Source organism: Podarcis cretensis (assembly GCF_951804945.1).
Source record: "Podarcis cretensis genome assembly, chromosome: 7".
Taxonomy (NCBI): Eukaryota; Metazoa; Chordata; class Lepidosauria; order Squamata; family Lacertidae; genus Podarcis; species Podarcis cretensis.
Window position 1 is genome coordinate 67,619,435 of NC_137176.1, and position 8,138 is coordinate 67,627,572.

Sequence of the window (8,138 nt, forward strand, 5' to 3'; positions counted from 1 at the left end):
TTGGAATGGGCCAGAGGGAGTCTGGAGCTGAGGAGGCTCTTAACTTTGGAGGGACTTTGAAATATGCTGTTAAATATTTTTTGGGTTGTACTGATGACTGTGGGGAGTGGAACTGTGGGGAATGGGCAGGTCTGATGAGGGGAGATGGAGATAATTATGGGTTGAAATCCCCCAGAGAGCTACTCCTCAATGAGTATAAACAAGAAGAAGAAGATCTGCAGAAGGGGCATGGAAGAGATTTAAGAGCCTCGGACATAAGACTACCAGGTTGATGGACTAGATGGAATGGACAGTAAGGATTACATAACCCGAGACCAGGAAGAAGGGACGTTGGATGAAAATTGGAAGAGTCTATAAAGAAAAATTATTATTTTGGGAACTAGTGTAAAATTAATGAATATTAGGGAAAATGTTGGAATGAAACTGTCTGGCTTTAGTAGAAATGATATAAGGAGTTATGTATAAATAAGCATTAAGTTTTAAGCTTTAAGGTATTTTACGGTAAGATAAGGTTAAATAAAGTAACGCAAATTGAATAACAGAATATGTTGAAAGATGGAAAGGATTTGCTGGGTTAATTAATAGGTAAGGATTTGCTGAAACTGCTAATTGAATTAGAATACAAAAAAGGGAGGTGTGAGGAGGTCAGAGAAACAAGTAAATGAAAGACAAGACATGGAAAGATTGAAATGTTTTTAATTGTCTTTATTTTTCTGAATTTTGTATTTTGTATTTTGTATTTTTTGTTTTGTTTTGTTTTTTGTTTTCTTTTTCTTTTTCACTTCTGTAACGTTTTTGAAACTTTAATAAATATTATTTTTTTTTTAAAAAAAAAGAGCAGGTGGGGGAGCAGCATGGAGCAGTTAGGAAAAATTGGGGCGTATGTGAATCAAACCAAAGGCCTATTTACTCTGGCATCCTGTGTCCTTCAGTGGCCCACCAGATGCCTTCAGGAGACCCACAAGTAGGACACAAGTGTGATAGTCCTCTCTCACTCTCTCTCGAGCAGCTAGTACTCAGAGAAGAAGACTGCCTCTCCTACTGGAGGAGGCATACAGCCATCATGACTAAAATCTTTCATTTTATTTTAAGGAAGTTTGGGGTGAGGTTAACCAGGCAAAACATGGAAACAAGTAAATAAAAATAAAAGAATGTCTCAATATTATTATTTTTAATAGACATGTTGCTAGTTTTTTTTAAATTATTGGGGTTTGAACTCCTTATGCTTGATCTGAAAAATGCTGTGCTTTTGACAAATTGACTTAAAAGGCATTGTGTATTTTCTTGTTAGCCTGAATGCTTGTATTGCTTCAGTCTTTTTTGCCCAAACCATCTGCATTCTCTAGATATTTTAATCTCTTTCTTTCTTTCTTTCTTTCTTTCTTTCTTTCTTTCTTTCACCCAAACATCACCACCCCCACAGTGGGAACATCAATACATGAGAACAGTTGTTTACCACAATATAATAAGTGCCAACAGTCTCAATCTTGGGGAGGCTTTCTTACTTCTAAATCATATTCCTTCCCCCAACTGCAGCCCTCCCCTGTTAGAAGGTGATCTCTATCCCCCTCTTTGCCCCAGTCCCTCCCTTTCTTTTTGCAAAAAGAAAAAAGAAAGCAGAGAAATTTATAGGCCAAACCCCTGTTCAGATAACATTACAGGGTACATCTTTTCTAAAGCATTGCATGGGTTTTAGCCACACATCTCCCACTGACTTTAATGGGATTTGCATGGCTAAAAGTCTGTGCAGCACTTTGAAAATGTACCCCTAAGGGTCTGACATGAATTCATAAAACCCTACAATTTCTGAGTTAATACCAAAACACACTACTGGATGGATTTAGATGCTCATTAGTTAGCACTTTTCTAATTAAAACACAGCTTACTGAGTATTAGATCTTTTTTGGAGGGAGCTGGTGGGGTTACGCATATGTATGTGTAATCTAAAGAGCTGAGTTATTTATGACAAGAAGCATGGTTGCCAAGAGCACGCTAGCTAATTTTCATAACACTTTTATTACACCCTATGCATTAAGCCCGAGACAATGGGAAGGAAACAGCACATATTTCTTCCTTAGAGACTCCGAATATTTCTAAGAAATAAACTCACGGTTAATGGCGAGTTGCTTATTATTAGTATATATGCACAATACTTATTCATCTCTGTGTGTGTGTTTATTTCAAGATGAAGAAAGCCAGATAGCTTGAAGAAAGCTAAATGTCTGGCAGTCTTACGAAATCAAGGTTGATCTGGTGAGAGGGACACTTCTGTTTGATCAGCATGCCTCTTGTGACAAGAGACCTCCAGATGAGTAAAAGAATAAAATTCATAAATCAGCTGAATGGAAAGGCTGATCCTCAACTGCTTCCTTTCATAATGCCTCAAGGAATTTCAGATATATTCAGACTCACATACCAAACATACTTACACCTTTTTTCTCTTTCAGAGGAAATCCTACACATAAATTATAATGTTACACACAAGCATGAAGAGTCTCCTAAATGCAGCTATCTGTTGCTCCATGAAAATATATGAGAATCCTGTCTGAAACCATATTCCTGGGTCCTGGACTTCTGTCCATACCCTGACACAAGTGACGACAGAGACAATCACGTGTGATCTGCATTGTAGATACATAAATAGGCCAGAGTCTTTCCCTTGCCCTGCTTATCTCCAATGCAATGTAGTACAAGGATGGAGAAGGTTTGGCCCTGGAGAAATTGTTAAACTACCAATCCCATCATCCCTGACTGTTGGACATGATGGCTTGGCCTGATGAGAGTTGGGAGTCCAAGAACCTCTCAGCAACCACAGGTTCCTCATCCCCGATGCAGTAGATATGAGTGTTTGACCAAGATTGGGTTCAAATCTCCACTAAGTCATGAAACTCAGCAGGTGAACTTTTGACCAGCCACTTTTGACCAGCCTAACCTAACTCACAAGGTTTCTTCTGATGATATAATTAGGGGGGCTGGTGGGGAAAAAATGTATGGGATAATAATTCCTGAAATGGTATGGAAAACATGGATATTCCAATGAGGAGGCAGGGTGTATTAAGCAAATATTCATTGTATGCTGAGAAACATCCAAATTTGACTGGAAAGACTTGTTCTCTCGGGCTGTGAATCCATCACACCACAGAGTTCGGGGGTGTTGTAAGTCATCCAGACCAGTAGACAGCTTTCTAGCTTGTGCTTGAAGACCTGCAATACGGGAGACACAGACCTAGTAAAATAGTTTGTGGGTTGAGGGTACTCCTGGGTGAAATGTTGTCACTGGAGATTCAGGGAGCCTCAATGGCTAGGAGTGGCTATGTCCAGCTCTGGTTGGTTTGCCAGCTATGCTCTAATCATTTCCAGATTGGATTACCGCAATGTGTTCTACATGGGACTGCCCTTGAAGTACTCTTTCAGGTAACTGAGTTCTAAATTATTTAGAGTTACCATCTTGAAGCAGGCTCCTTGGCATACAGTACGGCTATTCCATACTGACTTTATATGTGCTCAACAAGAAAAGCCAGGCTAGTACTCTCGAGACAGCATTCTGCAGCAGCTACAGCTCCCATACTGTTTTCAAGGGCAGCTCCATGTCTAATGCATTGCAGCAATATACAGTACTCAGTCATTACCAGAACACAGGAATCAAGGTGGTCTCTTTACTACCAGTTCAGAATGCTGGGGTCCAGTGTCACACGCTCCTCCAGAATCCAAACTAACAAACTTAATTGTTACCCCCCTGAAACCTCTTTGGGAGAGACTTACAAGACAAACTTTTACATGTTTATTGAGCAGTAAGGCTGGAATTCTAAATACATTTACAGTGGTACCTCTGGTTATGAACTTAATTCGTTCTGGAGATCCACTTTAGCTAATGGGGCCTCCCGCTGCCGCTGCGTGATTTCTGTTCTCATCCTGAGGTAAAGTTCTTAACCTGAGGTACTACTTTAGCGGAGTCTGTAACCCGAAGTGTTTGTAACCCGAGGTACCACTGTACTAGAGAGTAAGCAGTGGGTCTTATGTCTGAGTAAACATGCATAGGATTGTGTCCCAAGTCCCACTATCTACAGTGGAGCTTACTCCCAAGTTACTATCTAGGACTGTGGTCTTTAGGTCAGGTTCTGAATGCCATACAACTCCAAACCCCCAGGAAAGTTCACAATTCATTTTAGGTACTGATGTCAACAATCTAAAAATAAAAGGAGGGCCAGAGATTATAATTATTTTTAAAAGCCATAGTAATGGACCACTGTAAAGAAATCAAATGAGATTTATATGGATGCCAGAAATGACTCCATGGGAATCAAGTTTTTAACCATAAACTCTAGCAAAGTGTGGAAGTCTTTCACTTTTGCTTTGTGTTTTCTTTTTATGTATGTACACTAAGCAGAAAAAAAGCATTAAACCAGAATGTCCTCTGACCACTGTTTCCATTTTATCCAATCTTCTGGATACGCTTATAAAATAAAGATAAAACTTTTCCAAATACTTTTATCTGCTTTGAAGTCTGCAGAATAGCTTTCCGCCGTCTCCCCACTCCGCCATTCACGAAATGCTATTTTCATCTGAGTGAATTTCTCTCGTAATGTCTTTCACTTAGCAATATGGAATGAACAGACGACGAGGCAGCTAAGAGATGTGTGTGCCTTTATATAAATCTGCTCTCAACAACACACAATCATTCTCACCACTTAGGCTGGCTCAAAGAAAAGGAAAGGAGGCCTGTCATCTAATACTATTCCTTGGCTGGCCAGCTCAGATCCACAGCTCTGCTTTCTTTCCTAAATATTCCAAGTCAAACCCACAGTGTTCCAGCATTTGGACATGGACATCACATGCATTGTTAAATGTTGGGAAGATGCTACTTGATTGCTCTCCTTTCATTCCACAATTGGTAAATTACACCTTGAGGAATTAATTTATTTTATTGTGATGTTTCTGACTCGCCCTTCAGCATAAGGTCTCACAGCAGATTGCAACAATTATTTATGTTTTTATTGCCTTCATTTCCCACCCTTATCTTTAAGGAGCTCAAGGTAGTGTACATGGTTCTTGACTTCCTCATTTAATCCACACAACAACCCTGTGAAGTAGGTTAGGCCGAGAGCCAATGACTGTCCCACAGTCACCGAGTAAGTCACTGTGTGGGGTATTGAACCCTGATCTCCCATATCTTAGGCTGAACTCTAACCACTATGCCACACTGGCTCTCATAGAATATCCCATTATAAAAGAGATCAAATTATAAAGTGTGTTGGTCCCATGGGTTACCTGAGAGGCGAGGTCCAAGTCCGGTCCGTGGTCAAAGGCACAACGTGGAGGCAGTCTGTAGTAGCTGAAGCTGGGTGCAGGGCAGGGAGTCGGGTGAAGTCAGGAACAGGCATGCAAGCAGGACAATGGAGGAGTGCGCCTTCAGGGGTGAAGTCAAACCGTGGGAGAGTTACAACGCCTGTTGTAGCTGTAGAGACTGATATAGGACAGACATGTTTTGTTGCAGCTGGGGCAGATGAATGTGTCTGGTTGTGCTGATGCAGACGCACCATGACATTTTTTCTCTCTGCTCTCCTCCCAGTGGTTACAACTATAGATACACGACCTGGCTGGCTGTCTCAGTATATGATGAAAGCTATACAGTTAAGGTGCTGGAGGGGGTTCCAGAACTGAACCCAACAGAAATGATAGCTCATTGGTTATTGGTGACCATTGGCCATGTTGTCTGGGGCTGATGGGAACTGGAGTCTATCAACCACTGGAGGCCAGCAACAGCTCTCCAGAGTTGCAAACTATTTCCCTGACCTACCTAGAAATTTAACCTGAGAATTCCTGCACCCCAAGCCTGTGTTCTGCCACTGAGCTACAGCTGTGCTGGTCCAGATGGATGTGACATAGTCCAAAACCTCTCAAAAGAACCAGACTGGGGAGCTTGAGCTAGATGGCCCAATAACTTGTTTCTACATGTTTCATATTCCTATTTTCTGCATGTGAAGCGTAATTTGAACCATCCATTTGGCTTCTCTGCATATTACAGTTTCAACAGTGTGAAAGACAGCATCAACTGCAAGCACTGGCTGAAGAGAGCAATTGCGTTCATCATTGTCAAACATCTCCACATCGATAAATTTATTTCTGAGCTTCTTGCAAAGGATAGACTTTGTCAGGGATGGGGTGGGAAGGAACACATGCTTTGCACCTGGGATCGCTTACATTTGAGCTACGTTACTGCCTTACTGGTGTGTGTTGGGGACGATGGAGAGTTCTTCCTAGCATATTGAGAGATACTGATTCTTGCATGGATACAGCCATTTCCCCCTTGTAGAGATATTAGTCATCTGCTCACAACAATAAGGCCGCATTTTGATCAAGCATATTAGATGTGAATGCTTTGCATTGTGGCAAGGTTTCCCTAAGACCCCATTGAAGGGGTCCCATCCGCCATAATCAAGTTTGCAGAGACATGGCTCAGTTCTCACTGTTGTCTCCGATCAGCACAAGTGTCAGTCACTGGACAATGCATTGCCCACAGCCCTCTGTCCTCATTTTTTCATGGCGGGATGCATGTTGTCCTTTCAGGACAATTTCCTTTCGCCTGCCTTCCCCGCATGCCTGGCCCTGACAGGTCTGCCCTGGTTATGGCATTCACCATATGGCTAGCTTTGGCTCCGCCCCATCTCTTAGTAATACTGTCCAAGACGCAGGACTTTCACTGGAGGGATTTCCGAATCTAGAATAGAACCATTGATTTGCACTAGCTTGCCCATGTCGAATCAAAGTTTCTTCGCATCTTTTGCCCACGTGATGATAGACCCCAATGTGACCTTTTTGGATTTATGCCTCATCTCATCTTCTTTACATAGAGTTGATTACGGAATAGGAGAGCGTGGACAATACAGATTCAATTTATTGCCATATAGCAAGATGTTCTTATGATTAACTGCCACGACTTAACACAATTCCAAAAGACAGTTAGTATGCTGTCAGAGGCATACCTAGGGGTTGGCGAAACTGACCACCACTGGGGCCACAGGAGAAAAACAAAAAGTGGGCTTTCTATCCAAGGTCTGGGCAGCATCTCAAGTGGAATGGCTGGATATGTGTGGAAAAGGGAAAGATTGTAGGGGAGTGAGGATCTTAATTTCAGATCATGACTACCCCACATGATGTTGCATTCTCTTAAGAGCATCGCCATCCAACACTCTAGAGCTAGCCTGCATTCCTGTGTTCCCTCCCCTGGAAGTGAGCTCCGTTGAGCACAGTGAGACTAATTTGGGAGTAAAAAATGCATAGGATTGTACTGCTAACATTGCAAAGCATGTAAATCCAAATCAGTTTTGCACAGATTTATACAGTTCTATACAGATTTCTATGCTTTTTCAACCCTGTTATATGGGCAATGGAAAGTCCACTGGGAGTGAATTAGAGAATCTTTTTAAATAATAATAATAATAATGGTGGTGGTGGTGTCTGCCTAAGAAAGAGAGCGACCTTGGTAAAATATGCCATGAAATAAGAAAAATCCAGGTAGAAATATAATAGTTGCCACCAAGAGAAAGCTGTTGCTGCCAAGCTGTTGATGTTCATGGACACAATGAATATTAATAAATCTCATAATCCTCCCTAGGGCAGCAGCATCCCAAAGAGCAAAGTGGTGGGCCTACCGCTAGTAATGAGAACGACAACAACAGAACACTTTCTATGCTTGTTGACAAATTATTTTATTTAGTGGACAAGTTGTCGTTCTTCATACTTTTTGTTTCGGTTGTGGTTTTATACGTGTAATTGTTCCATGGAATCTTCTAATGTACTTCAGATGGGCAGGGTATGAGTAATAATAAGTTGTTGTTGTTGTTGTTGTTGTACTGCTCTGAGAATTTTCTCTCGGGGAGAAGAATAGGGTCTCCTAACCATTCTCAGCACCCTTAACAAACTACACTTCCCAGAATTCTTGGGGAGAAGCCATGACTGTTCGTGGTCATATCGTAAGGCCTTTAAATGCATGGTGTGAACGTGGTCTTAAGCAGTTAGGATTACTAAATAGAATCTCCATATTCATCCGCAGAGGCAGAATGCCTCAGAATACAAAAAACTGGGGGTAAACTGGGAGAGGGCTATTGCAGGCTTCTCATTGGCACCTGATTGGAGAC